We start from the raw sequence: 24456 nt of genomic DNA, 5'->3' as shown, positions 1-24456 counted from the left end.
GCAAGCTCTTCGTGAAGGTGGCAAACAACAACGTGTGTCCTGTAATTTCCTTCCTGGAAAGATGGAGGATGATAGTTTCCTTCCACGCTTAGTGTTTACTGACGAGGCGACGTTCCATTTTAAGGGGCTCCGGAACGCCCTATACTTGCAATGTTAAAATAACGCTTATAAATTACATCGTTCCTCACAAAGTATTTGAGGTAGGAAGTTTAACTTTTTACAGATTATTTATTGGAATATGGGCTACAACTTAACACAGGGATTTTACAAAATTTTAGTTCAGTTATTAAAGATGATTTTTTTTTCAATTGTAATGAAAATTCACAACATTTTTTTGCAATTTTTTATTTATATATCCAAAAATATACAGTTTTTTGGAAAAAGGCTGTGTTAAATTATGCAGAAGGTACTGTGTAACATTTGCTGAAAGTTTGAAACAAATATGTTTAGAAGATCCTTAGAAAACATGTAATTAGTATGAGAAAATAAAAGTTTTGGGAATCGAGCGACAAAGATTGGATTAACTTTTTAGTGCATTCCAGGTCCATAGGATGGATTATCTTCATCCTCTGCAAACTCCTCCTCCAGCTTCCTCTTGTTCCTCCTCCTGTTTACTCTTGCTTGTATTTCTAGACTCTTTACAGCCCTGTCTGCAGCCCGAAGGCGTTCCTTGTCTAAAGCAAGCATCGCTCGTACCATGTTAGAACCTATCGTCTTTATTGTTTACAGTAATAACACATACCTTTGGCTTTCCATTATTTCTCCTTTTCTTAAAAGCCTTCAGAGGATTTCTAATAACTTTACTTTTACTCATTATTATACTTCAACAAAACAGAGACTCAAGAAACAGAATTAATTACGAATATTTTCGAGATAACGACAGAGTAAATAAACATGAAACAATCGACAATCACACCAGCGATATATATTGAACCATCACAGGTTAGCCACAACACATACTTTATCTCACATCACTAAAATGTACCTGATGAACACGGACGTTAATAATAACAGCGCCACAGTGGGTCACGCCCATGTAGAACACATTTCAAAAAAAATTTAAAAATAGTTGTAGTCTTCGGAATTGAATAAATTATATATCTATTAAAATATAATAGTCTGCAGATTCAGAAAACGCAAAAAAAATTGAACTTTTCATGATTTTGCGCCTTTCCGGAGCCCCTTAATGGAAAGATGGACCGTCACAATGTGAGAATATGGTGTGCGAAACAATCACATGAAGTTGTACAACACAATACTCTCCATAGTTTAATGTGTTTCGTGCAGTTTCACGGGGAACGGTGTACGGTCCATTTTTCTTTGCGGAAAACACTGTTGCAGGAAGCACATATCTCTGTATGCTTGAGAACTTTCTTTTCCCCACAGTTGGAGACTGATTCGAAGGACTTCATTTACCGACAGGATGGGGCGTCGCCACACTGGCATCTGGATGTGCGGGAATTTTTAGATCAAAGAATTACTGAATGGCGGATCGGTCGCAATGGACCAAATGATCCAGCCTTACATTACTGGCCTCCGAGGTCATAGCACCTGACTAATCATCTCTTTTCGGGGTTTATAAAAGAGACTTTATGTGCCTCCCGTTGCCAACAACAATGAATGGACGAGATATCGCATAACAGCAGCTGCGGAAACTGGGCAGCTCAAGCGGGGCATATTGGTCACCTATAAAAATGTATGAAGAAACGGTTTCCCGTTCGTGAAAAAACGAAATTCATTTATATGTTTATTAGTTTCAAAAACATAGACGTGCCAAGTCTGATGACTCATTTTAGTAAAACTTTTTTTCACTGGAACAAGTTTGGGACGGCAGCACAGTGCAGGTAGTTTCTCCGAATGAGTCAGCTAGTTAACTTGTTCGCTTGTTAAGAATTGAGAGAAAGACCATCCCACTTCCCTGAGTCATGCATTAACATATCAACTGATTAAGCGGTTTGGTTTTTGTTATAGACATCCTCTGTTAACACTGTACGCTTTTTAAATCATTGTTCACTTTCTTAAGCATCGTATTGTTCAGACCTGTGTTATGCTTGAAGACCACGCGAAGTTTTATTGTGTGCTTTTGGATTCAAAAATCGATGTCTTGTGATACACTCCTGGAAATGGAAAAAAGAACACATTGACACCGGTGTGTCAGACCCACCATACTTGCTCCGGACACTGCGAGAGGGCTGTACAAGCAATGATCACACGCACGGCACAGCGGACACACCAGGAACCGCGGTGTTGGCCGTCGAATGGCGCTAGCTGCGCAGCATTTGTGCACCGCCGCCGTCAGTGTCAGCCAGTTTGCCGAGGCATACGGAGCTCCATCGCAGTCTTTAACACTGGTAGCATGCCGCGACAGCGTGGACGTGAACCGTATGTGCAGTTGACGGACTTTGAGCGAGGGCGTATAGTGGGCATGCGGGAGGCCGGGTGGACGTACCGCCGAATTGCTCAACACGTGGGGCGTGAGGTCTCCACAGTACATCGATGTTGTCGCCAGTGGTCGGCGGAAGGTGCACGTGCCCGTCGACCTGGGACCGGACCGCAGCGACGCACGGATGCACGCCAAGACCGTAGGATCCTACGCAGTGCCGTAGGGGACCGCACCGCCACTTCCCAGCAAATTAGGGACACTGTTGCTCCTGGGGTATCGGCGAGGACCATTCGCAACCGTCTCCATGAAGCTGGACTACGGTCCCGCACACCGTTAGACCGTCTTCCGCTCACGCCCCAACATCGTGCAGCCCGCCTCCAGTGGTGACGCGACAGGCGTGAATGGAGGGACGAATGGAGACGTGTCGTCTTCAGCGATGAGAGTCGCTTCTGCCTCGGTGCCAATGATGGTAGTATGCGTGTTTGGCGCCGTGCAGGTGAGCGCCACAATCAGGACTGCATACGACCGAGGCACACAGGGCCAACACCCGGCATCATGGTGTGGGGAGCGATCTCCTACACTGGCCGTACACCACTGGTGATCGTCGAGGGGACACTGAATAGTGCACGGTACATCCAAACCGTCATCGAACCCATCGTTCTACCATTCCTAGACCGGCAAGGGAACTTGCTGTTCCAACAGGACAATGCACGTCCGCATGTATCCCGTGCCACCCAATGTGCTCTAGAAGGTGTAAGTCAACTAACCTGGCCAGCAAGATCTCCGGATCTGTCCCCCATTGAGCATGTTTGGGACTGGATGAAGCGTCGTCTCACGCGGTCTGCACGTCCAGCACGAACGCTGGTCCAACTGAGGCGCCAGGTGGAAATGGCATGGCAAGCCGTTCCACAGGACTACATCCAGCATCTCTACGATCGTCTCCATGGGAGAATAGCAGCCTGCATTGCTGCGAAAGGTGGATATACACTGTACTAGTGCCGACATTGTGCATGCTCTGTTGCCTGTGTCTATGTGCCTGTGGTTCTGTCAGTGTGATCATGTGATGTATCTGACCCCAGGAATGTGTCAATAAAGTTTCCCCTTCCTGGGACAATGAATTCACGGTGTTCTTATTTCAATTTCCAGGAGTGTAGATAGTCTCAACTCCACTAAATAGACCCTCTCGCGGTATATTACCGGAAATTAAACAGAAAGCTATTATTGCCAGCCACCTCGATTCCTTAAGCAATGTAAAGTGGGATGTTACCGGTGTCTTACTGAAACAACGTGGGGTCGTAACCACACGTTCGGAATTATCTCGCAAACGGATCATATGTTTACTGGAATAAGTACTTTGAAAGCATACTCGTATGCCATTTTTCTTCTTTGCTAGATCAAAATCAAAACTGTGCGGTGGTAACAAACAACAACCGCATTTTATCACAGGGGATATTAATATTTTAGTATAGTTCCACCAGCATCACAATTCGCTTTTAATTATCACACACACACACACACACACACACACACACACACACACACACACACACACACACTGGATACCCTGTTTAATCGTCAAACTTCTTCGCTTGTCACCGAACACAAAACGTTTTCTTTGTTCCCAGGTCTGTCTATCCCAGGGCTTCACAACATACGTGCTCGCGGAGCAAGCTGTGAGCAGCAAGACGCGAGCACGGAGCAGCGCGAGCACGCTACCCCCACTACAGGTATAGAGCGGAGAGTGGGGAGAGTCATTTGGGGTACACAACAGCTGCCGCCAGTCAATGTAAATCCGCGGCTACCTGCAGAGATATCACTCACGAATTATTACTGCGACAAATGAAACAAATAAAGGAGAATGTACACGTGCCACATAATTTTATTAGCTTAGTGTATGCCTCTACCATCTGTAGACACAAACTAAATAATTCCACGACAATCCTATATTTTCAACACTTTCTTCAACACTACTTAAAATATCACCTCCGGTTGTAGTGTTCTTCATGGCTACTACATCGAGGAGCTCCTTCCTCACCTGAAGATCTCTATTAACACCTCTAATAAATATGGCAAGCTGCGCTGTTCCAGTGATATCAACACTTTCGTCCAGGGCTAGAGAATACGCCATAAAATGTTTACAGATATTTGCAAGCTGGCTTTGGACGTCGTCTGCCATGTCCTGTATGCGACGCATAATGGTCATGTTAGATAATGGCACAATCCGAAACTGTTCAACTTGAGATGGACACAAATGTTCCGCTGCAGCTACCAAACATTCTTTTATTAAATCGCCATCAGTGATGGGGAACAGGGATTTTGCTAAAAGCAAAGCAATTTTGTAACTCACTCTGAGAGCTGCCTCAGTTGATTTTTCTTCGTCGTCCAGATCTTCTTCGGATAGCTTCCTTTTAAGTTTAATAACTTCCTGTGCACGATCTGGTCCATCACATTTTCCACGTCCGTAGTCTTTCGCGTGGTACGACATATAATGTCGCTGCAAATTAAATTTCGTAAAAGAATTCAGCCTTTTGTGACATACTAAACATTTTGCAACACCATCTTTTTCTGTAAACAGATACAGTTCCTCCCAATGGGGGTTGAACTGCGAATGCATGGTTTGGGGTTACACAACGGCGACTTGACATGATTCTTAACCAGCGAACTGACTGTTAGAGCTGATCGTAGTACTTTAAACGTTACACAGTCGGCACGAATTCAATAGGCACGCAGCGGCCCTATTCAAACGTGCGCGCGCATTTCCCCTCCCTCCCCTCCCTCCCCACTCCGCGACCTTGCACCTGCTCGCGAGCACGTGCCTGAGCAGATGCGAGTACTCGCGCTCAAAACCGGCCAGTTGTTAAGCCCTGGTCTATCCAATAACAGAACCTCCGTCTGTGATTCGATTGCCATCACTTTTGTCTTGCTCACGTATATCCTCAGCCTAGTAGAGGAGTAATCCATTAAATTACAGGCCCATATCATTAACGTCGATATGCAACAGGATTTCGGAACATACATTGTGTTCGAAGATTATGAATTACGTCGACGAAAACGGTCTGACACACAATCAACACGGATTTAGCAAACGTCGTTCTTGTTGAAACACAACTAGTTGTTTACTCACATGAAGTGCCGAGTGCTATTGACAAAGTGCTTCAGATTGATTCCGTATTTCTAGATTTCCGGAAGGCTTTTCAGACTGTACCACACAAGCGGCTCTTAGTAAAATTGCGTGCTTATGGAATATCGTCTCAGTTATGTGACTGAATTTGTCATTTCCTGTCAGAGAGGTCACAGTCCGTAGTAATTGACGAAAGTCATCGAGCAAAACAGAAGTGATTTCTGGCGTCCCCCCAGGCAGTGTTGTAGGCTCTCTGCTGTTCCTTATCTATATGAAAGATTTAGGAGACAATCTGAGCAGCCATCTTAGGTTATCTGCGGACGATGCTGAAAGTCATCAGAAGATAAAAACAAATTTCAACACGATTTAGAAAAGGTATCTGCATGGTGTAAAAATTGGCAATTAACCCTAAATGAAGAAAAGTGTGAGGTCATCCACATGAGTGCTGAAAGGAATCTGTTAAACTTCGGTTACACGATAAAGCAGTCAAATATAAACGCCGTAAATTCAACTAATACTTAGGAATTACAATTACGAACGACCTAAATTGGAAAGAGCACGTAAAATAATGTGCGGAAGGCTAATCAAAGACTGCGTAACAGATCTACTACAGAGACTGCCTACACTACGCTTGTCCGTTCTCTTTTTGGAGTACTGCTGTGCGGTGTGGGATCCTTACCAGACAGGATTAACGGAGTGCATCGGGAAAACTCAAACAGAAACAGCATATTTTGTACTATCGCAAGGGAAGGGAGAAAGTGTCACGGACGTGATACAGGATTTGGGGTGGCACCATTAAAACAAAGGCGTTTTTCGTTGCGGCAGAGTCTTCTCACGAAATTGCAATCCCCAACTTTCTCCTCCGAATGCGAACATACAGGGTGCGTCAAGAAAATGTACACATACTTTGAACTGTCATAGACAATTTATTTCCCGTTCTACGAGGTTAAATATCTGTGAGAGTAATGTTATGTTTCTTCAACAGGTGGCAGCAGTGACAAGGAAGTAACTGCAACGTGGCGGACGTGCGTTTGAGCTTTGAAGCGCGGAATCAGATAAGTGGTACTGGAAGTTTGAGAATGTAGCTGGGATTCGAAGACAGTGGAGAAGTGAGTATGGTACAGAACCACCTTCAAGGTTAAAAGTTACACGTCTACGAGACAAATTCGAAATTCGTGGATCAGTGTGTGATGTGCATAAAGGTCGATCAGGGCGACCTCGTACAGCTGCAAGTGATGATTCCACAACTGCGGTCTCGGAACTGTTTCAGCGTTCGCCTCAAAAATTTTCAAGGCGAGCGGCACGTGAGAGTAACTTAAGTGCTAGTAGTGTGCTACACATTCTGCAGAAAGGCAAGTTTCGTGTGTACATTCCCAGGCTGGTGCAACAGCTAAGTGACGACGATCCAGATCGAAGGTTACAATTTTGTGAATGGGTTCAGCAGATGGTGAGACGTGAACCGGGATTTATGGGGAGCATAATTTGGTCGGATGAAGCCCAATTCAAACTCAGTGTAACTGTCAATAGGCACAATTGTGTGTACTGGGCTGAAGATAATGCTCACATTACAGTTGAAAAGGCTGTTAATTTGCCTGGTGTAAATGTGTGGTGTGGTTTGTCTGCAAGGGGACTCATTGGGCCTTTCCGCTTTGAAGGTACTGTTACTGGAGAAACGTACCTAACAATGCTTGCTGACTCCATATTCCCTGCCATTCGTGCATTATACGGTAATTATGACCTTTATTTCCAACAAGATAGCGCCTCGCCGCACTATCGTAGGGACGGACGAGCATACCTGGATCACTATGTGCCAGGCCAGTGGATAGGACGTAGGGGACCAGTCGAGTTTCCTGCACGCTCTCCAGACCTCACACCGCTGGATTTCTTCTTATGGGTCACAGCAAAAGATGAGGTGTACAAACCTAAACCACGTAACCTGGACAAACTGTGGACTGAGATTCAGGCAGTGTGCGCAGAAATCTCATTGGACACTTTGGTACGATGTACGGAATCAGTGGTGACTCGTACTCAGAAATGTATTGATGCTGAAGGCCACCACTTTGAACATTAATCACATTTGCAAAGTGCATTTATTTTTCCAATTGGACTTTAAGCTTTCCATTTCCAGAAATTTAACATTTTAGAACGGGAAATAAATTTTCTATGACGCTTCGAAGTATGTATACATTTTTTTGACGCACCGTGTATTTTGAAAATGGTTGAAATGGCTCTGAGCACTATGGGACTCAACTGCTGAGGTCATTAGTCCCCCAGAACTTAGAACTAGTTAAACCTAACTAACCTAAGGACATCACACACACCCATGCCCGAGGCAGGATTCGAACCTGCGACCGTAGCAGTCCCGCCGTTCCGGACTGCAGCGCCAGAACCGCTAGACCACCGCGGCTGGCGCACCGTGTATTTTGTTGACGCCGTCCTACATAGGGGGAAACGATCAAGATAACAATGTAAGGGAAATGAGAGCTCGCACAGGAAGATATAGGTGTTCATTTTTCCCGCGCGCTGTACGAGACTGGAATAATAGATAATTATTGCGAGGGTGGTTCGGTGATTCCTCTGCCAGACACGGAAGTGTGATTCGCGGAGTACCCATGTAGCGCTGGCCCAGATCGTCGAGTGGGGAGCCCGCTTTGGCAACGGAGGGGAGGTTTATTATTTCACGAGAGACTGGTGCACGGACGGGACGGGGGGGGGGGGGGGGGGGTCCGCTCCGGGTTCTCTAATTGGCTAAATTGGGGTTATGGCGACCCGTGCGCGAGGGTGGAGTAAATGACCGCTTATCATCTCCCAGGGGTTTACAGCTGCTGGCATTGTGCTGCAACACAGTATGTACAATCAATAGCAGTCTAATTCCTAGTGAAATACCAGTCACCATGCTCGCCTACACCACTTCCTCAACTCCGTAAGCCACCACATGGTGTGCGGTGGAGAGTGTTTTGTAACAGCACTGTCGCTTCCCTCTTTCTCTCTTCTAGTCACCAATCATGCGCAGGAAGGAAGACTGTTGTTCAGTCTCCCATTGAGTTCCAATCTGTCCAACTTCATCGTCATGGTTTTCTCTCAAGATGTACGCGGAACGAACAAATACAGGGTGTATCAAAAAGAATCATCTGATTATATAAAAAAATAATCTTAACTATGAGGGCGGTTCAGAAAGTAACCTCCGATCGGTCACAGTGCGGGTTGTGGGGGGAGTAGCGACGCCATCTGTGCGTTCACGCACTCAACACGTCAGTCGGCATCAAGCCGTGGTCGAGTGAACGTCGTACCTGCGCTAGTTTAGTTTTTGTGGCAGTTTGAAATGTGTGCTGCAATAGAAAACCCCGCCAAATGTGAAGTGCGTGCTGCCATAAGGTTTTTTACAGCCAAAGGATATTCTGCAGCAGCTATTCATCGTGAGCTTTGTGCCGTGTACGGACCAAGAGTTATGAGTGAAGGAGTTGTCCGTGAATGGGTACGTTTATTTAAAAGTGGACGAGAAAACGTTCGTGATGAAGAGAGGAGTGGTAGACCATCATTGGTGACTGACGAACTCGTTCAGACAGTTGATGCAAAGGTTCGTGAAAATCGACGTTTCTCAATGTCGGAGTTGTCTACTGGTTTTCCACAGATTTCTAAGACTCTCTTGTTCGAGATAGTGACAGCAAGATTGGGTTACCGTAAGTTCTGTGCACGATGGGTGCCCAAAATTCTTACCGACCACCACAAAACTCAAAGAATGGCCTCTGCATTAGACTTTCTGTCACGTTATGAGGACGAAGGAGAACCATTGTTAAACAGAATCGTGACCGGTGACGAAACCTGGATTAAGTACGTGAACCCTGAGACAAAAGAACAATCAAAGATGTGGGCACATTCAAATTCGCCTACCAAACCAAGAAAAGCCTCGCAAGATTTTTCTGCCAGAGAACTGATGGCAACGGTGTTTTGGGATGCCAAAGGGGTGTTGGTTGAATTCATGGAACGTGGTACGACCATTAATCCAGACGTGTACTGTGAAACAATAAAAAAGTTACGACGGGCTATACAGAACAAACGCCGTGGTATGCTGACTTCCGGTATCGTTTTTTTGCACGATAACGCCCGTCCTCACTCTGCTCGCAGAACAACGGCCCTTCTCGAGTCCTTCAAGTGGGACGTTATCAACCATCCACCTTACAGCCCAGACCTGGCGCCAAGTGATTATCACCTCTTCATGCATTTGAAGAAATGGCTCGGGTCACAGCGGTTTGATGACGACGAAGAGCTCAAAGATGCGGTCACAGGCTGGCTCCAGGCACAAGCGGGTGGTTTTTATGCAGAAGGAATTTCAAAGCTTGTGAAGAGATACGATAAGTGCCTCAATCGCTATGGAGACTATGTAGAAAAATAGTGCAAAGATGTAGTTGTAAGATGTATATATTAGAATATTTTTATTTAACTTGGTGTATGTTTTTAAATCAACCGGACGTTACTTTCTGAACGGCCCTCGTATGTTATTTGAGAAATGCGCGGGAACAATGTAGGCCTACTGTTGGAATGAGCAAACTGTCGAGTTTTACATGGTTCCCTCTAGGTAGCAGCAGTGTGTGCCCACTTCAGTTCTTGTAAAAATGGAGTCAGGGTAACAGAAAGTGTTTTGTGTTCTACGTTTTGCGCAGTGCGGGTCAGTAATAACTGTTCAGCGTGACTTTCGAACTAGGTATGGTGTGGATCCTCCTCCAGCTCAGGGCATTAGACGATGACACGAACAACTGCGAGCAACAAGGTTGTTTGCGTAAAGGCAAATCGCCGGGCCGTCCCCCGAGTGTCTGACACAGACGTCGAACGCATCCGCCACAGCTCCACAAGGAGTCCGCAGAAACCCGTTCGCCGTGCAGCTCGACAGCTCAAGACGGCCCCCGATGTCCGTCTGGCGTGTGTTGCGTCGACGTTTACACACGAAACCGTACCAAGTTCAGCAGCTGCAAGCTCTTCGTGAAGGTGGCAAACAACAACGTGTGTCCTGTAATTTCCTTCCTGGAAAGATGGAGGATGATAGTTTCCTTCCACGCTTAGTGTTTACTGACGAGGCGACGTTCCATTTTAAGGGGCTCCGGAACGCCCTATACTTGCAATGTTAAAATAACGCTTATAAATTACATCGTTCCTCACAAAGTATTTGAGGTAGGAAGTTTAACTTTTTACAGATTATTTATTGGAATATGGGCTACAACTTAACACAGGGATTTTACAAAATTTTAGTTCAGTTATTAAAGATGATTTTTTTTTCAATTGTAATGAAAATTCACAACATTTTTTTGCAATTTTTTATTTATATATCCAAAAATATACAGTTTTTTGGAAAAAGGCTGTGTTAAATTATGCAGAAGGTACTGTGTAACATTTGCTGAAAGTTTGAAACAAATATGTTTAGAAGATCCTTAAAAAACATGTAATTAGTATGAGAAAATAAAAGTTTTGGGAATCGAGCGACAAAGATTGGATTAACTTTTTAGTGCATTCCAGGTCCATAGGATGGATTATCTTCATCCTCTGCAAACTCCTCCTCCAGCTTCCTCTTGTTCCTCCTCCTGTTTACTCTTGCTTGTATTTCTAGACTCTTTACAGCCCTGTCTGCAGCCCGAAGGCGTTCCTTGTCTAAAGCAAGCATCGCTCGTACCATGTTAGAACCTATCGTCTTTATTGTTTACAGTAATAACACATACCTTTGGCTTTCCATTATTTCTCCTTTTCTTAAAAGCCTTCAGAGGATTTCTAATAACTTTACTTTTACTCATTATTATACTTCAACAAAACAGAGACTCAAGAAACAGAATTAATTACGAATATTTTCGAGATAACGACAGAGTAAATAAACATGAAACAATCGACAATCACACCAGCGATATATATTGAACCATCACAGGTTAGCCACAACACATACTTTATCTCACATCACTAAAATGTACCTGATGAACACGGACGTTAATAATAACAGCGCCACAGTGGGTCACGCCCATGTAGAACACATTTCAAAAAAAATTTAAAAATAGTTGTAGTCTTCGGAATTGAATAAATTATATATCTATTAAAATATAATAGTCTGCAGATTCAGAAAACGCAAAAAAAATTGAACTTTTCATGATTTTGCGCCTTTCCGGAGCCCCTTAATGGAAAGATGGACCGTCACAATGTGAGAATATGGTGTGCGAAACAATCACATGAAGTTGTACAACACAATACTCTCCATAGTTTAATGTGTTTCGTGCAGTTTCACGGGGAACGGTGTACGGTCCATTTTTCTTTGCGGAAAACACTGTTGCAGGAAGCACATATCTCTGTATGCTTGAGAACTTTCTTTTCCCCACAGTTGGAGACTGATTCGAAGGACTTCATTTACCGACAGGATGGGGCGTCGCCACACTGGCATCTGGATGTGCGGGAATTTTTAGATCAAAGAATTACTGAATGGCGGATCGGTCGCAATGGACCAAATGATCCAGCCTTACATTACTGGCCTCCGAGGTCATAGCACCTGACTAATCATCTCTTTTCGGGGTTTATAAAAGAGACTTTATGTGCCTCCCGTTGCCAACAACAATGAATGGACGAGATATCGCATAACAGCAGCTGCGGAAACTGGGCAGCTCAAGCGGGGCATATTGGTCACCTATAAAAATGTATGAAGAAACGGTTTCCCGTTCGTGAAAAAACGAAATTCATTTATATGTTTATTAGTTTCAAAAACATAGACGTGCCAAGTCTGATGACTCATTTTAGTAAAACTTTTTTTCACTGGAACAAGTTTGGGACGGCAGCACAGTGCAGGTAGTTTCTCCGAATGAGTCAGCTAGTTAACTTGTTCGCTTGTTAAGAATTGAGAGAAAGACCATCCCACTTCCCTGAGTCATGCATTAACATATCAACTGATTAAGCGGTTTGGTTTTTGTTATAGACATCCTCTGTTAACACTGTACGCTTTTTAAATCATTGTTCACTTTCTTAAGCATCGTATTGTTCAGACCTGTGTTATGCTTGAAGACCACGCGAAGTTTTATTGTGTGCTTTTGGATTCAAAAATCGATGTCTTGTGATACACTCCTGGAAATGGAAAAAAGAACACATTGACACCGGTGTGTCAGACCCACCATACTTGCTCCGGACACTGCGAGAGGGCTGTACAAGCAATGATCACACGCACGGCACAGCGGACACACCAGGAACCGCGGTGTTGGCCGTCGAATGGCGCTAGCTGCGCAGCATTTGTGCACCGCCGCCGTCAGTGTCAGCCAGTTTGCCGAGGCATACGGAGCTCCATCGCAGTCTTTAACACTGGTAGCATGCCGCGACAGCGTGGACGTGAACCGTATGTGCAGTTGACGGACTTTGAGCGAGGGCGTATAGTGGGCATGCGGGAGGCCGGGTGGACGTACCGCCGAATTGCTCAACACGTGGGGCGTGAGGTCTCCACAGTACATCGATGTTGTCGCCAGTGGTCGGCGGAAGGTGCACGTGCCCGTCGACCTGGGACCGGACCGCAGCGACGCACGGATGCACGCCAAGACCGTAGGATCCTACGCAGTGCCGTAGGGGACCGCACCGCCACTTCCCAGCAAATTAGGGACACTGTTGCTCCTGGGGTATCGGCGAGGACCATTCGCAACCGTCTCCATGAAGCTGGACTACGGTCCCGCACACCGTTAGACCGTCTTCCGCTCACGCCCCAACATCGTGCAGCCCGCCTCCAGTGGTGACGCGACAGGCGTGAATGGAGGGACGAATGGAGACGTGTCGTCTTCAGCGATGAGAGTCGCTTCTGCCTCGGTGCCAATGATGGTAGTATGCGTGTTTGGCGCCGTGCAGGTGAGCGCCACAATCAGGACTGCATACGACCGAGGCACACAGGGCCAACACCCGGCATCATGGTGTGGGGAGCGATCTCCTACACTGGCCGTACACCACTGGTGATCGTCGAGGGGACACTGAATAGTGCACGGTACATCCAAACCGTCATCGAACCCATCGTTCTACCATTCCTAGACCGGCAAGGGAACTTGCTGTTCCAACAGGACAATGCACGTCCGCATGTATCCCGTGCCACCCAATGTGCTCTAGAAGGTGTAAGTCAACTAACCTGGCCAGCAAGATCTCCGGATCTGTCCCCCATTGAGCATGTTTGGGACTGGATGAAGCGTCGTCTCACGCGGTCTGCACGTCCAGCACGAACGCTGGTCCAACTGAGGCGCCAGGTGGAAATGGCATGGCAAGCCGTTCCACAGGACTACATCCAGCATCTCTACGATCGTCACCATGGGAGAATAGCAGCGTGCATTGCTGCGAAAGGTGGATATACACTGTACTAGTGCCGACATTGTGCATGCTCTGTTGCCTGTGTCTATGTGCCTGTGGTTCTGTCAGTGTGATCATGTGATGTATCTGACCCCAGGAATGTGTCAATAAAGTTTCCCCTTCCTGGGACAATGAATTCACGATGTTCTTATTTCAATTTCCAGGAGTGTATTTCATAGGAACAGTTACTCTCCGCATCCCACTGTTTGCCACTAAGCATTACCACATTGCACCGTGTGCTATGCGACAGTTTGGATATTGTTTGAAGATTTTAATTAAAAATGCAGATGTAGCTTAGCCGCTGCCTGCTTGCTGTCTGCAGTCGTGCTTTCGAGAAATCTGCAAAAATCTTGTCACGATGCGAGGTAAGCGAAAATTTTGTTTAGGGCCAAATAGTTGTTTTACCCCAGTTGCGCATCTGATATAAAGACAAATTGTATTCAGACCAGTTACAGTTCAGTTAAAATTACGTTCTGCTTAGTGAAAGGTTAGCATACGTGTTGAAGTTGAATAACAGTCTGTAGGTACATAGTGTTGATAATACGTAGACTTTTTATAGAATGGGAGGTAAATCTGGACGAAATTTCGTACAGAAACACATATAATGGTGAACTTACAATAGTCAGAGATACTTGGCTGTCACTTTTGGTGTTACTTGTGACAAACGACGGTGTTACGAGACACGGTAAACATAAGATGTTGATTGAGCTAAACTGAAACTGGTGGATGACGTCAGAAGCTCGAGAAGCTGTTACGCTAATCGTTTATCACAAACGCCATTGGCTGATAGCGTCACACACTACCGGAAGATCTCGATATCTTATCATAGCGTTCGCATGTGTAATCTTGTCCTATATGTATCGATCATATATATATATATATATATATATATATATATATATATATATATATATATATATATATATATATAAACTTTGCGTTTTTTAAATGAAACTGAGTCGTTATGGGATCTGAGAGTCTGGTTTCAAGCATATACTTTGTTCATCTGTATTCTGTAACATACGAGAAACAGACTCGTTGCGTCGTGTAAAACGTTAATTTCTAAATATTTTGAATTAGTTTTGGTACGTGAAGTACAATACTTTTTATTATTCCTGTCTGACAGCGAGTGAATGCCGTTTCTCATTCAGCATCTGCTCAGCAAAAGAAGCTTTGGTAATGATTCAAACTGTAACTGTTTGGCAATTCATGTGTTTGCAGCTTGGGATTGTTCGTAACGTTCAGATGATACTGAACGACGAATTGTTAGAATGTACATTATGTGACCAAAAGTATCCGGACACCCCCAAAAACGTATGTTTTTCATATTAGGTGCATTGTGCTGCCACCTACTGCCAGGCATTTCGTATCACCGACCCCAGTAGCCATTACACACCGTGAGAGAGTAGAATGGGGCTCTCCGCGGAACTCACTGACTTCGAACGTGCTCAGGTGATCGACTATCTTGTGTCATACGTCTGTACGCGACATTTCCAAACTCCTAAACATCCCTAGGTCCACTGTTTCCGATGTGGTAGTGAAGTGGAAACGTGAAGGGACACGTACAGCACAAAAGCTTATAGGCTGATCTCGTCTGTTGTCTGACAGAGACCGCAGACAGTTTCAGGAGGTCGTAACCCATAATACGCAGACCAGGCCGTGACACAGGAATTCCAAACTGCATCAAGATCCACTGCAACTACTGTTAGGCGAGAGGTGAGGAAAGGTGGATTTGATGGTCGAGCGGCTGCTCGTAAGCCACGCATCACGCCGGTAAATGCCAAACGACGCCTCGCTCGCTGTAAGGAGGATAAACATTGGACGATTGAACAGTAGAAAAACGTCGTGTAGAGTGACGAATCACGGTGCACAACGGGCGATCCGATGGCAGGGTGTGGGTATGACGAATGCCCGGTGAACGTCATCTGCCAGCATGTGTAGTGCCAACAGTAAAATTCGCAGGCGGTGGTGTTATGGCGTGGTCGTGGTTTCCGTGGCGTACATCGATCTTTTAAGCACCTTCTTGCTTTCCACTACTGAAGAGCAATTCGGGGATGGCGATTGCATTTTTGAACACGATCGAGCAGCTGTTCATAATGCACAGCCTGTTGCGGAGTGGTAACACGACAATAACCTTCCTGTAATGGACTGGCCTGCACAGAGTCCTGAACTGAGTCCTACAGAACACCTCTGGGATGTTTTGGAACGCAGACTTCGTGCCAGGCCTCACCGGCCGACATCGATACCCCTCCGTGAAGAATGGGCTACCATTCCCCAAGAAACCTTCCAGCGCCTTATCGAACGTATTCCTGCGAGAGTTGGAGCTGTCATCAAAGCTAAGTGTCGGGCAACACAATTTTGAATTGCAGCTTTACCGATGGAGGGCGCCACGGTCTGAAGTCATTTTCAGGCAGGTGTCCGGATACTTTTGATCACATAGTGTTCATCTACATCTATACTGTGCACACTACCGTGAGGTGCTTGGCAGACGGTATGTCCCATTGTACTAGTTATTAAGGTTTCTTCCTGCTCCGTTGACGTATGGAGCGCGAGAAGAATGATTGCTTGAATTTGTGAGTGCGTACATTAATTATTCCAATCTTATTGTCACCATACTTGTGTGAGCGATACGTACGAGTTTGTAGTATATCCCTAGCGTGACAACTTAAAGCCGGTTCTTGAAACTTTGTTAATAGACTTTCTCGGGATAGTTTAATGTCTGTCTTCAAGAGTCCCTTCTTACGATCGGAAAACACTGTGGAGGCAGAAGACAGGCTTTCAGTAGCTAATGGTTCATCAGTCATTGAATTGCGCATTGTTCTTGACAAAAGAATAAACAAAGAAAAAGTATACTGATGTGTGTAACTAATAGCTATTATGAATTAATGGAAAAAATGGAGCGCTTAAGGGGCTCCAGAACGCCCTTTACTTGCAATGTTAAAATAACGCTTATAAATTACATCTCTCCTCACAAAGTATTTGAGGTAGGAAGTTGAACTTTTTACAGATTTTTTATTGGAATATGGGCTACAACTTAACACAGGGATTTTACAAAATTTTAATTCAGTTATTAAAGATGATTTTTTTTCAATTGTAATGGAAATTCACAACATTTTTTGCAATTTTTTATTTATATATTCAAAAATATACAGTTCTTTTGGAAAAAGGCTGTGTTAAATTATGCAGAAGGTACTGTGTAACATTTACTGAAAGTTTGAAACAAATATGTTTGGAAGATCCTTAGAAAACATGTAATTAGTATGAGAAAATAAAAGTTTTGGGAATCGAGCGACAAAGATTGGATTAACTTTTTAGTGCATTCCAGGTCCATAGGATGGATTATCTTCATCCTCTGCAAACTCCTCCTCCAGCTTCCGCTTGTTCCTCCTCCTGTTTACTCTTGCTTGTATTTCTAGACTCTTTACAGCCCTGTCTGCAGCCCGAAGGCGTTCCTTGTCTAAAGCAAGCATCGCTCGTACCATGTTAGAACCTATCTTCATTCCCATATTTCTAAATACGTTGCACCTTACAATGTTGCCGTCATTGAAAGTCGCAACAGCATCATACACACCAAAGTGAAGTGTTTCTATTCCAACAAATACAGTCTTGGGGATTCTCGACCATATAACACTATTTACACTTTCATTGGGGTTTTCAGTTTTTCCGTGAATACACTTTTTCAACAGTTCAGGTGCTGCTAAGTCTCTGAAAATAGGTTTAGCCACAGCACATACTTTATCTCACATCAGTGAACACGGACGTTAATAATAACACCATTTGACAGCAGTTTAACAGCGCCACAGTGGGTCACGCCCATGTAGAACACATTTCAAAAAAAATTTAAAAATAGTTGTAGTCTTCGGAATTGAATAAATTATATATCTATTAAAACGTAATAGTCTGCAGATTCAGAAAACGCAAAAAGTAAAAAATTGAACTTTTCATGATTTTTGAGCCTTTCCGGAGCCCCTTAAACGGCGAAAAACTAAAGACTACTCAATGATGTTTCCAGAATGAGATTTTCACTCTGCAGCGGAATGTGCGCTGATATGAAACTTCCTGGCAGATTAAAACTGTGTGCCGGACCGAGACTCGAACTCGAGAACTTTGCCTTTCGCGGGCAAGTGCTCTAGCAACTGAGCTACCCGAGCCCCTCACAGCTTTACTTCCGCCAGTACTTCGTCTCCTACCTTCCAAACTTGACAGAAGCTCTCCTGCGAATCTGCCAGGAAGTTTCACTACTCAGTGACAAAATTCAGTATACCGTAATGCTGATTATTCGCAAGGGCAATACATACAGGGTTATTACAAATGATTGAAGCGATTTCAAAGCTCTACAATAACTTCATTATTTGAGATATTTTCACAATGCTTTGCACACACATACAAAAACTCAAAGTTTTTTTAGGCATTCACAAATGTTCGATATGTGCCCCTTTAGTGATTCGGCAGACATCAAGCCGATAATCAAGTTCCTCCCACACTCGGCGCAGCATGTCCCCATCAATGAGTTCGAAAGCATCGTTGATGCGAGCTCGCAGTTCTGGCACGTTTCTTGGTAGAGGAGGTTTAAACACTGAATCTTTCACATAACCCCACAGAAAGAAATCGCACGGGGTTAAGTCGGGAGAGCGTGGAGGCCATGACACGAATTGCTGATCGTGATCTCCACCACGACCGATCCATCGGTTTTCCAATCTCCTGTTTAAGAAATGCCGAACATCGTGATGGAAGTGCAGTGGAGCACCACGCTTTTGAAAGATGAAGTCGGCGCTGTCGGTCTCCAATTGTGGGATGAGCCAATTTATTCGTCGACTTCCGCGAGCTACGCGTGAAACTTGCCCGCACGCGTTCAACCATTTCTTCGCTCACTGCAGGCCGACCCGTCGATTTCCCCTCACAGAGGCATCCAGAAGCTTTAAACTGCGCATACCATCGCCGAATGGAGTTAGCAGTTGGTGGATCTTTGTTGAACTTCGTCCTGAAGTGTCGTTGCACTGTTATGGCTGACTGATGTGAGTGCATTTCGAGCACGACATACGCTTTCTCGGCTCCTGTCGCCATTTTGTCTCACTGCGCTCTCGAGCGCTCTGGCGGCAGAAACCTGAAGTGCGGCTTCAGCTGAACAAAACTTTATGAGTTCTTCTACGTATCTGTAGTGTGTCGTGACCATATGTCAATGAATGGAGCTACAGTGAATTTATGAAATCGCTTCAATCATTTGCAATAGCCCTGTATACATTCACTGACCATATGCGCCATGCCAATGTGAGCATATGGCCCGGCTACTTTTCCGCTCCCCGCCTCACCCCTCACGCAGAAACTTCACACAACGCCGCGCGACCTGGCGCAGTTGCGTGTCGCGTCCCAGTCGCATCGCGTCGCAGTTTGCGCGGTGGTCGCATTTGACCTGTGAAGTTACAGAAACGCGCGCTGCGCCACATGCGTCTCAATTTCCACCTAGCCTGACATAACCGCCCGGTGCCAGTGCAACCAGACACTGCACAGCGGTGCGCTGTTTTAAGGCGCCGACCAATGTAATGCGACATGAGCTTATTTACCACGCGGAGTCGTCGAGGTATGTGACAGATAGCTCGGAAGAAGAGGGTAGCTCCAGATAGCCAGGCACACAGCAGCTGTGCTCAGAGGAGCGTCGCGAACCAACTGGTGTGCGAGAAAGCGAGCAGAAATTTCACTCGCTGCGCTATGCGGCCCGTTCCACGGTTAACTCTCGGCGAATGGGCAGGAGGCCACAGCCGTACAGGGAGTCTCGTCACGGCGGACGCGTTCTTCTCTCCGGCACTCATCCAGTCACTGGTATCGTGGTTGGGATGTTGGCAGACTGTAACTACCTATCCCCTTCCCTCTTCCCCCATTGAATTAATTCCCGTCACTTGTCACTTTCGCTTTCAATACACGAGAGAACGAAAAAGAAAAAAAAAGAGAGAACGAAAAAGAAAAAAAAAGAGAGAACGAAAAAAAAAAAAAAAGAGAGAACGAAAAAGAAAAAAAAAAAGAGAGAACGAAAAAGAAAAAAAAAAAGAGAGAACGAAAAAGAAAAAAGAGAGACAGAGAACGAAAAAGAAAAAAGAGAGACAGAGAACGAAAAAGAAAAAAGAGAGACAGAGAACGAAAAAGAAAAAAGAGAGACAGAGAACGAAAAAGAAAAAAGAGAGACAGAACGAAAAAGAAAAAAGAGAGACAGAGAACGAAAAAGAAAAAAGAGAGACAGAGAACGAAAAAGAAAAAAGAGAGACAGAGAACGAAAAAGAAAAAAGAGAGACAGAGAACGAAAAAGAAAAAAGAGAGACAGAGAACGAAAAAGAAAAAAGAGAGACAGAGAACGAAAAAGAAAAAAGAGAGAGAGAGAACGAAAAAGAAAAGAGAGAGAGAACGAAAAAGAAAAGAGAGAGAGAACGAAAAAGAAAAGAGAGAGAGAACGAAAAAGAAAAGAGAGAGAGAACGAAAAAGAAAAGAGAGAGAGAACGAAAAAGAAAAGAGAGAGAGAACGAAAAAGAAAAGAGAGAGAGAACGAAAAAGAAAAGAGAGAGAGAACGAAAAAGAAAAGAGAGAGAGAACGAAAAAGAAAAGAGAGAGAGAACGAAAAAGAAAAGAGAGAGAGAACGAAAAAGAAAAGAGAGAGAGAACGAAAAAGAAAAGAGAGAGAGAACGAAAAAGAAAAGAGAGAGAGAACGAAAAAGAAAAGAGAGAGAGAACGAAAAAGAAAAGAGAGAGAGAACGAAAAAGAAGAGAGAGAGAGAACGAAAAAGAAAAGAGAGAGAGAACGAAAAAGAAAAGAGAGAGAGAACGAAAAAGAAAAGAGAGAGAGAACGAAAAAGAGAGAGAGAACGAAAAAGAGAGAGAGAACGAAAAAGAGAGAGAGAACGAAAAAGAGAGAGAGAACGAAAAAGAGAGAGAGAACGAAAAAGAGAGAGAGAACGAAAAAGAGAGAGAGAACGAAAAAGAGAGAGAGAACGAAAAAGAGAGAGAGAACGAAAAAAAGAGAGAGAACGAAAAAAAGAGAGAGAGAACGAAAAAGAGAGAGAGAGAACGAAAAAGAGAGAGAGAGAACGAAAAAGAGAGAGAGAGAACGAAAAAGAGAGAGAGAGAACGAAAAAGAGAGAGAGAGAACGAAAAAGAGAGAGAGAGAACGAAAAAGAGAGAGAGAGAACGAAAAAGAGAGAGAGAGAACGAAAAAGAGAGAGAGAGAACGAAAAAGAGAGAGAGAGAACGAAAAAGAGAGAGAGAGAACGAAAAAGAGAGAGAGAGAACGAAAAAGAGAGAGAGAGAACGAAAAAGAGAGAGAGAGAACGAAAAAGAGAGAGAGAGAACGAAAAAGAGAGAGAGAACGAAAAAGAAGGAGAGAGAACGAAAAAGAAGGAGAGAGAACGAAAAAGAAGGAGAGAGAACGAAAAAGAAGGAGAGAGAACGAAAAAGAAGGAGAGAGAACGAAAAAGAAGGAGAGAGAACGAAAAAGAAGGAGAGAGAACGAAAAAGGAGAGAGAACGAAAAAGAAGGAGAGAGAACGAAAAAGAAGGAGAGAGAACGAAAAAGAAGGAGAGAGAACGAAAAAGAAGGAGAGAGAACGAAAAAGAAGGAGAGAGAACGAAAAAGGAGAGAGAACGAAAAAGAAAAGAAAATAAACGAAAAAACGCACTACGATGCAATTAACCGAATCGGACGGAAATCTGTAGATATGATATACACTCACGCTCATAATTTAAGGATAACGCTGATACATGGTGAAACAACGCTCTGGTGGGCGGGTTTAAATCACCTCGCGGTATGGCCGTGCGGTGCATTTGATGAGAGAGAACGTCCATGACAATGGCAGCCAAGATACGGGACACATTCTACATAGAAGAAGAACGCCAAACTGTATACACCTCATTCGAATATAGCTACTGTCAGACACTAGACACACTCACACTCACACAGGCTCACGTTATGCACCCGCCTTACGTCACACAAATACTTCCCTAGTTAACATACACTATGCGATCAAAAGTATCTGGACACCTTGCTGCAAATAAGTTCGTGCCGCCCTCCAGCGGTAATGCTGGAATTCAGTAAAGTGTTGGCCCACGCTTAGCCTTGATGATAGCTTCCACTCTTGCAGATATACATTCAATCAGGTGCTGGAAGGTTTCTTGGGGAAAGGCACTCCATTCTTCTCGGAGTGCTGCACTGAGGAGGGGTATCGATATCGGTCGGTGAGGCCTGGCACGAAGTCGGCGTTCCAAAACATCCCAAAGGTGTTCTGTAGGATTCAGGTAAGGACTCTGTGCAGGCCAGTCCATTACAGGGATGTTATTGTCGTGTAACCACTCCGCCACAGGCCGTGCATTATGAACAGGTGCTCGATCCTGTTGAAAGATGCAATCGCCATTCCTGAATTCCACTTCAACAGTGGGAAGCAAGAAAGTGCTTAAAACACAAATGTAGGCCTGTGCTGTGATAGTGCCACGCAAAACAACAAACGGTGCAAGCCCCCTCCATGAAAAACACGACCACACCATAACACCACCACCTCTGAATTTTACTGTTGGCACTACACACGCTGGCAGATTACGTTCACCGGGCATTCGCCATACTCACACCCTGCCATCGGATCGCCACACTGTCTACCGTGATTCGTCACTCCACACGACATTTTTTCACTGTTCAATCGTCAAATGTTTATGCTCCTTACACCGAGCGAGGCATCGTTTGGCGTTTACCGGCGTGATATATTGCTTATGAGCAGCCGCTGGACGATGAAATTCAAATTTCCTCACTTCTCGCCTAATTGTCATAGTGATTGCAGTGGATCCTGATGCAGTTTGGGATTCCTGGGTGATGGTATGAATAATTGTCTGCCTATTACACATTACGACCCTCTTCAACTGTCGTCGGTCCCTGTCTGTCAGCAGACGAGGTCGGCCTTTTATGCTGTGTGTCCCTTCACGTTTCTACTTTACTATCACATCGCAAACAGTGGACCTAGGGATGTTTAGGAGTGTGGAAATCTCGCGTACGGACGTATGACACAAGTGACACCCAGTCACCTGACCACGTTCGAACTCCGTGAGTTCCGCGGAGCGCCCCATTCTGCTCTCTCACGAAGGGCGGTGACAGTGTACCTGGCAATTGGTGGCAGCATAAAGCACCTGATATTAAAAACTTTTGTTTCAGGGAGTTTCTGGATACTTTTGATCACAGAGTACATCAGCCAAATGTGAGAACAAGACGACACACGGGTCATCATCAGTTACGTGCCGGCCGCGGTGGTATAGCGGTTCTGGCGCTGCAGTCCGGAACCGCGGGACTGCTACGTTCGCAGGTTCGAATCCTGCCTCGGGCATGGGTGTGTGTGATGTTCTCAGGTTAGTTAGGTTTACGTAGTTCTAAGTTCTAGGGGACTGATGACCTCAGATGTTACGTCCGATAGTGCTCAGAGCCATTTATTCCACTGCTCAAGACTGCGTGTTCACAGCTGGCTGGTCGAGTGTTTGAAGTTGTTAGATAACGCTGCCAACGTAGTCACTACGCTGACGTCGCTCGTACGCGAGCAATAAAATCCGTGTCGGAATTTTTTGGAGGGACTGTGTATACAGTTGGAGCGTTCGCAACGCCAGCCATGTGCTGCATGCAGCGGTGTGAAGCGGTGCGCAATGGGATCCTTGCCCCCTCTGGCTAGCGGAAGCGTTTCCGGACGCGAGGGCACACGGGTGGGGCAGCGACCTTGCCGCGTGACGTCAGCGCCAGGAAGGTGAAAACACGTGAGTCAGGCCGCGGCGGCGGTGCGCATGCGCACAACTTCTGCCGCCGCCAGCTCTCCCAGGTTTGAGAGTGTGTGTGTGTGTGTGTGTAGACAATTTTTTTATTTGTTTGCAAGTACGTATCTGTTGTCCTGGCACACATTCAAATCCCCCCCCCCCCCGACCCAATTCCATGATGTTGTTGTTGTTGTTGTTGTTGTTGAGGTCTTCAGTCCTGAGACTGGTTTGATGCAGCTCTCCATGCTACCCTATCCTGTGCAAGCTTCTTCATCTCCCAGTACTTACTGCAACCCACATCCTTCTGAATCTGCTTAGTGTATTCATCTCTTGGTCTCCCTATACGATTTTTACCCTTCACGCTGCCCTCCAATGCTAAATTTGTGATCCCTTGATGACTCAGAACATGTCCTACTAACCGTTCCCTCTGTCCAATAGCTCCTCATTAGTTATGTGATCTACACATCTAATCTTCAGCATTCTTCTGTAGCACCACATTTCGAAAGCTCCTATTCTCTTTTTGTCTAAACTATTTATCGTCCACGTTTCACTTCCATACATGGCTACACTCCATACAAATACTTTCAGAAACGACTTTCTGACACTTAAATCTATACTCGATGTTAACGAATTTCTCTTCTTCTGAAACACTTTCCTTGACATTGCCAGTCTACATTTTATATCCTCTCTACTTCGACCATCAGTTATTTCGCTCCCTAAATAGCAAAACTCCTTTACTACTTTAAGTGTCTCATTTTCTAATCTAATTCCCGCAGCATCGCCCGACTTAATTCAACTACATTCCATTATCCTCGTTTTGCTTTTGTTAATGGTTATCTTATATCCTCCTTTCAAGACACTGC

The 24456-nt window shown here is 44.9% G+C and overlaps 1 protein-coding gene across 1 annotated transcript in view; it reads right to left on the bottom strand.

The window, feature by feature from the left end:
* The window catches only part of LOC126108551 (plexin domain-containing protein 1), a 460969-nt gene that overhangs the window by 199895 nt on the left and 236618 nt on the right, over positions 1-24456 (bottom strand). The window lies entirely within an intron of this gene.

Source organism: Schistocerca cancellata, chromosome 11 (assembly GCF_023864275.1).
Source record: "Schistocerca cancellata isolate TAMUIC-IGC-003103 chromosome 11, iqSchCanc2.1, whole genome shotgun sequence".
NCBI classification, from domain to species: Eukaryota; Metazoa; Arthropoda; class Insecta; order Orthoptera; family Acrididae; genus Schistocerca; species Schistocerca cancellata.
This window is presented reverse-complemented; position numbering and strand designations above follow the sequence as displayed.